Here is a 7655-nt window from a genome sequence, read left to right on the forward strand (position 1 = left end):
CTCCGTAAATAAGAACTGACTCTACATCCACTGAAAACACAGCTGGATAAAAATAATTCCAGAAAAAAAGCTCTAAAAGGTTATTTCTGAGAAATGCTGTAGCATTATTTGTTTGCAGCCAATTGATTTGATATTCAGCATTTAATTCAATGAAATTCAGACATTTTAAGTCAGGATTAAGTGTCCAAATATAACCTCTGCCATTGCTTTAGAAACCAGCTGAAAAACAGTGAAAAGAACGAAGTTATCAGGAAAAAATGATAACACTCTGTGTGTTATGTGTGTTTGTCTTCATGTTTACATGCTTACGTGTTTTTGCCATCATCTAATTGTATAAAAGATCATTATCACCCAACAGATTATAATATTCCTACAGCCATCATAGGCTAAACTGCTTATATACATAATCTTGGATGTGTGCGCTAAGACTTGATGCCTGTTGAGAGATGTTGGTATGGTCGAGTGCCCTCTAATCCCTCTCCTAGACTCAGGATTAAGCTGGCCAGGGCCGAAAAGGGAGGGAGGGAGGAGTTAAAAACAGAAGGTCTCATCACCCCCCATCATTGTCATTAGAAACACACATGGCACACACCAGTTTCTCTCAAACTCCCCAGTGTACACTTCCACACTGCTAGGAAAGATTAAATTGCGACGCGTTGACTGTGCAGACGCTAAGAGGATATAGCGAGACCCCAGCCTGGGCACCAAGTGCCTGCATGATTTCTGATGGGGTTCAAGCATGATGCCAGTAATCAGAGGGCAAAGGTCAGTGAGTTTCTGTATGGAGATGATAAATTATGACACGCTATTTCTTCAGTCACTGTCTTCAGACAGTGCAAAAGTTGTACCACGGTTGCATCACTCACATATTCCTCGCTTTTATGGTATCTATATCAAGGATGATAAAAGAAAGACATCATCATCCGGTTTGTATGGCTCTCAGAGACTCAGACTCCCTCAGGAAGCCCATAATCCTCCAACGGCCCAAGCTGTCAGCGGCACTCGGATGTTTGCTACAGTAAATATGTCTCTGTTTGTGCGCTTACGAGTCTGGTGCCCCCCTGCATCCCTACAAGCATCCTGACACTACTGTAATTTCTCCTCAATACTGGCAACAAGTTCCCCTTTGTTTCCTGTTTGGCTCGTGAGACAAGCAGTCTGTAAGCCTTTCTATACTCTCCCAGCCGAACAATAGGCAAGCTATGCAGCCTCTCCTTTGTGTCTGTCTGTGCTCTTGTATTGTAATGCTACTTTATTTGTCCGCGTAGCCTAACTCTCAGCTTGCGCAGGCAAGATGCCCATCAATTCATTAACTTAATCTGTTTTTCATGAGCGGGAAGGCGGGAGGATAGGAGCGCTGGAATCCGTAACGGTGTTGTGTTTTGTTTAAAATCATGCCAGAAGATTTGGATTGGTCATCGGCCAAACATAGGAACGTGTTGAGTTTAACAGCGACAGTCTGTGGAACTAACAAATGGGAGATAAATGGCAGACATCAAAGATGTTAAAACACTGGGAGACTCTTTGAAAATGTGCACACGACAGCAAGTTGCTCATCAGAGGAGAGAAACTTAGTCTCGCTCCAGACATCCAGTAGTGTGTGCGTGCGTGTGTGTGTTTTGCGTGGTAGTGTATATTGCATCAGTGGATCGAGTGAATAATTCAGCTACTGCAGGCGTACGTTCCATTACCTCAACCCCTCTGACTCCAGTCTTCAGCCCCTGAGGTGGCTGTGCTGCAGCCATTAGCTTTCCTTCATCAGACACTTCCTCTTTGGGGGTGTAGAGAGGTGAAGGACTCCCCCATTAGATCCGTCCCTTTAGATTCATAAATTGGAAAGGCCAATTTGCGATAATGGTCCCTTAAAAATGATTGCGCAAATCAAGTATGTAGGTGTGAATTATTCACTGCGAGTTATGTCCGTGGATGAATAAGGAATGTTAAGTTAATGGTGTATATCTGTGGTAGACTTAGAAGTTCTGAAAAGTGTCGATTTGTTTGAACTTGGCTTATGTAGGACACGGAGGTCAGGCTTTGACACAGAATCCGGTCGCTTCGGGTGACTCCAACTGCAACAAATGAGGATTTGAATTGGATTGGGATTTTTAGCGCACAACTAAATCGCGCTGCACATCGGGGCTCCTATCATCTTGTTGGGGTTTATTTTGCAATAATGACTACCTGACTGTACATTATACTACTTATTTCATGGCTACTCACCAAAAATACATGGATACATTGATTTTAGTTGAAATTATTTAATAATCTATACCTGTATAGTATATAATCTTAAAAGAATAGTTATGAAAATTTACTCAGCCCTGTTGAAAAAAAACAATATATGCTGGTTAGGTATGTTTTGTAGCATGGCTAGTGGTTTGAGCTGGTTTAAACTGGTCCATAGCTGGTCATGAGCTGGTTTAGGATGGTCTTTAGCTGGTCAAACAGGACATGACCAGCTTAAACCAGCTCATGACCAGCACATGACTAGCTTATGACTAGCTTAAACCATCTTAAAACAGCAGCCATGCTTCAAAACATACCTAACCAGCATATGCAAATTTTTTTCAACAGGGAACCTGTTTCATCATCATAACAGATTTGGAGAAATTTACCATTACATCACTTGAATTGAATTCTCTGCAGTTTATGGGTGCCATCAGAATGAGTCCAAACAGCTGATAAAAACATCACAATAATCTACACGACTCCAGCCCAGTAATTAACACCTTGTGCAAAGCCGCATGTTTGTAATAAACAATTAAACATCATTAAAACATTAGTTCACCAAAAATTTTAAATCTGTAGTTGATTACTCATCCTCAATTCAACCGTCGTTCCAAACCTGTAAGACGTTTTTTTATTTTCAGAACATAAATTAAGATATTTTTGATGAAATTTAAGAGCTTTCTGACCCTGCATAGACAGCAACGTAACTGACACATTCAAGGCCCAGAAAGGTAGTAACGACATCGTTAAAATAGTCCATGTGACATCAGTGGTTCAACTGATTAAAGATTAAAACAAAAATAGCATCTATATTCAACAATTTCTTTTCTCCTGTGTCAGTCTTCGATTTGGGTTCGCGAAGATACCACAAGTGTTTTTGTTGCACACAAAAAGTTGCATTACAGTCTACGCAGGGTCAGGAACCTCTTGGATTTCATCATAAATATCTTCATTTTTGTTTCGAAGATGAACAAAGGTCTTACAGTTTTGCAATGAAATGGGGGTGAGTAATTAATGACAGAATTTTCATTTTTGTGTGAATTATCCCTTTAACTTCAAACCCTTGCTTATGGCCAAAAAGTCCATTATCCAAAATAATGCTCCCTTTAGAAAAAATGTCCATCTTCCACTGTCCTCTCACATCAAACTCCACCAACATAGTTGTTTAGAACTGTTTTGGACTGTTTTTGCTTGTGAACAGTGCTTGATCTCTGCATATTTCTCTCCTGATTCAGATAAGACAGCTTTTACTCTAGAGGAAGCAATATTGATAGAGGACTCTATTTTACCTGGATACAGCATTTTGAAACTAAAAACATCGTAATGATAATTCATTTTGGGGTGAAATATTTCTTTAAATCTTCTGCTATGAAAAATGTATCTATTACAATGTACAATAACAAGACGAACACAGCAATAATATTCCTTAATATTAATACTGAAGTAATTTTCACTACAGTTGATTAATGAGATGGTGCCAGTTGCGTTTATGAAACAATGCCGATTGAGTCCATGGTGTGATACAATTGTTTTAGAAGTTGCGACACTTCCATGAATAAATGGTCTAATATGCGATACTGCCACTGATGATGGCTGATCTCTGAGTGGCTTGACTGACCAATCAAAATCAAGTATTACAGAGACCCACATAATCGTAATAAGTTTCAGAGCATCATTTTATAGCACCCTTTTCTCATTCATGCAGCATGAATCCGACATCAACATTTATTAGGCTCTGAAAACTAAATCAGCAGGAGAAATTATTTTGAGAGTTTGCCTCAGGGCATATGAGGATATTCTAATGTGTCATACAAAAAAACCACACACTCAATGTAACATTAGTTTTAATATCTTAATAGCTTTGTTAGAAGAGAGTGAAGGAGAAAAAAAAAAATCATGGATTAAGAAAAAAATCCAATTAAAATCAACTGATTGGCAGTCTTCTGTACTATGTTGATGGGAAGCCAGTTATATTTTGCACGATTGGTCTTATTAAGAGCTTTGATGAGAAATCTGCTTATTACTTGCTGATACAGATGAGATGGGCTCCAACTTTATTAGTCTCGCAATAAAATTATAATACAGTCCCTTTGGCTTTATTTGGGCCATTCTGACATCCATCTTGAAATGATTCCATATGCTAGATCTGATCATTTACTAGTGTGCAAAACTTAGGCTATCCATAATTATCTTGAATTTTAACCATACATTTGATAAGTGATCTGTCAAGGTTTATAATGTAATTGTGTATATAAAGGAAATTGCAGCATCCCTGTAAAAGTGGCAAAGCAGTGTAGTACAAGAATTGTGTACCAGTATAGATTTAATATTCAGTTTGATTGTGTGTGTTTGTGTACACGTGTGTCAGCACATGTGTGTGTTTGGAGAAGTTTAGTGATCTTTTCCACTGCCATTTTTCAAGGTGACACGGCTCGGCTCCTTCAGGGCTTTCTTTCCAATTCTTTTTGGGATTGAAATTATGATGAAGTAATTTTTTCCCAGAAAATTGCCTCTGTCACTTGTGGTATCTTTCTGTAAATTTCTCAAGTGTATTTTTCCCCTCTGTCTCTCTCACTGTCTCTCTCTGAAAGCCAATGTCATTCTCTCTTTCGACTCATTACAGCGAGGATTTTGTCTGAGATTCAGCATGTTGACATTTGACATGTAGATTTGCAGGGGGAGACAATTATCGGGTGAACTCTGATCTACATACCTAAATATCACTTTGAACAGTGATAGAAAAGAGAGTTAAATAAGAACGCACCTTACGCGTAATGAAAAAAAAGCATTGTGTTCTGCAGGCCTATATGATTTTAAATCAATTTCCCATAAAATGTTCTCTTTTTCAAAAACACCTGCTTGTTTCCAGAGTACAATATAAAGGCATGTGTCATTTGAGAGTTAAGGGGAATCCCTTTGAGAAATAGTGCCCTAATTTTTATTTTCAATGGAAAGTTATCCAATTATATGTAAGTTAACTTCCTGATGGTCGATTCAAGGACAAAGGAGTTGCACAAATATGCTTTAACCTTAAAACCAGGGAGATCTATCAACTCATTTAATGCTTCTATCTTTAGACCTCAGTCCTGTCTTCTCTCAGAAATAATGACTAACGGTGAGGTGGCCTGACCAACAGTACAGTTAGTCATTTGTGTGGAAAACTATGTACTTATGTGAAATAACATCACAATTTAGACGTTCTTGAGATATTCTATTTGACAGCAGTATGTTGAGTAGACCAATGAAAACGAATAGAAGAGAAGCTTCGCACAACAAGCTCTTTCTTAAGCCGTTGTAATGTGCCAAATATGTTTACTTTTTACTTTGACTAGTTTTCATGCACCATATGGTTGCATTCATCTTTGGATCATTAACATATTCCTGTAGGTCTGCTGTAAATCTGCAGCCCTGAAAAAAAATCTGTATAGTTATGTTAAACATTGTCAAATAAAAATATTGCAAAATATTGCATGTTGATTTCACAAAGGTTGCACGCACTGTAACCTATCTATTCCACTTCACAGGTTACATGTATTTCTTTTTTCAACACTCGGGCCTCCTGAATAGCCAGAAAAGCTTTTTGTTCGACAACAGTGCCGTCACTCCAGGACAGTGCCTTACAATCTCCAAAGGACTGGTCTGGCTTTATTGTCATGCTTGCTTTTTGTCATTACATCACAATTATGAGTTTGTTCATACAGTGGAAATGGAAAATAAAAAAGGGGGGAAAAGAAATGTAGGTCAGTGGTGATGTGCTCTGGGCAGTTAGTCTCTGCCTTTCCCTGGATGGGTCTGTAGCTCAGTCTCTGTCTCCACATCCCCCCATACACTCACACAGGCAGTGGGCAATTTCACACTCTCCTAGCCATTTGCTGTTTAAATTGATGCCTAGTAGATGAAGGTGATTTAACAAAGTATAATTATTGGTTCTTTAACCAACTGTAAAGAAACTTCTTAGTGTAATTAGTAAATTATTTTATTTTTTTACTTTTTGCACCATAGAGAAAACAACAATAAAAGTTATCAGATTTTTTTTAGTACTACTGCTATTGTCTGATTTGGCACCTGATATATTGCACACTGAAAAAACTTTGTTACGGTATATAGGGTACAACGGGGCTAAAGGCACACCCTAAGAAAAAATGTGCTTTTCACTGTGCCCAAAGTATATGATTGCAGAAAGTATATACGTTTGTATTGAACATTTATGGAGCAGCAGATTTTGTGGGAAAATAAAGTTGTTCATTTTGTTTAAAAATCTTATAAATGTATGAGGTGGCAAGGGGGCCCCTTTTACCACACAGCATGGGGTAAAAGGCACACAGTATTGATACAAATACTTTAGCTAAAATAATGTTTTTTTAATAATGTCTAAGTTAATAAATCACTAAGTTAAACAATCACTTTAACAAAGTTTGTACTGTTTTCTGCCTTTTTTTTTTTTTTGATAAAATTTTTCTTCAATAAATATACTGTCATTGAAATATATATTTTAAAATACAGAAACAAAATAATTTTAAAAAGTAAAGATTCTGAAAGCATTGAAGGAGATCCCAAAGTAATTTAATATATAGTTACAGTATTAACAACAAATCATATTTTATTATATGATATGATTAATATCGTTTTTAAATATGATGGTTTCATTCTAAACATAACATAATATATGATACTTACAATCTGAATCATGTCAACAAATGGAAAAGTCAGCCTTCTATTAATTATCATGTTAATTATTGTGCCTTTTAGCCCCAACAGCAGGGGCGCTTTTTACCCCAAATACCATACTTTTACATATTCTTTCGTTATTTAAAAACTGCTGTTTTAATTATCTCAAACAAAACTGAAAATCATTAAGACATTTGTCTCAAGATATATTCAAGAATTTTAGCGATTCTCTTTTGCTACTTAAATCCACAACAACATTAAATATTAGATCAAGTAAGCACAGAATTGACTCTGCCCGCGATCGCGTCGAGGATCAGACAAATTTGCACGTGTATCTTGAAAAGTGGGTGTTTTGGAAAGTGCTATGCCACTTTGTTCTGCCATCTAGTGATTTAGAGGAAGATAATATCAAAGGCGCCCTTTACCCCGTTGCGCCTTTAGCCCCATTGTACCCTATATATACAAATTAGCCAATGTGTTTGTGGAAAAGAGTGGGATATTGTGTCTTTAATAAATAAGCTTTCCATTGATGTATGGTTTGTTATGATAGGACAATATTTGGCTGAGATACATCTATATGAAAATCTGGAATCTGAAGGTGCAAAAAAAATCTAAATATTGAGAAAACTGCCTTTAAAGTTGCCCAAATTAAGTTCTTAGCAATTCATATTACTAGTCAAAAATTAAGTTTTGATATATTTACGGTAGGAAATTTACTAAATATCTTCATGGAACACAATTTTTATTTAATAGCCTAA

Source organism: Labeo rohita, chromosome 5 (genome assembly GCF_022985175.1).
Source record: "Labeo rohita strain BAU-BD-2019 chromosome 5, IGBB_LRoh.1.0, whole genome shotgun sequence".
Taxonomy (NCBI): Eukaryota; Metazoa; Chordata; class Actinopteri; order Cypriniformes; family Cyprinidae; genus Labeo; species Labeo rohita.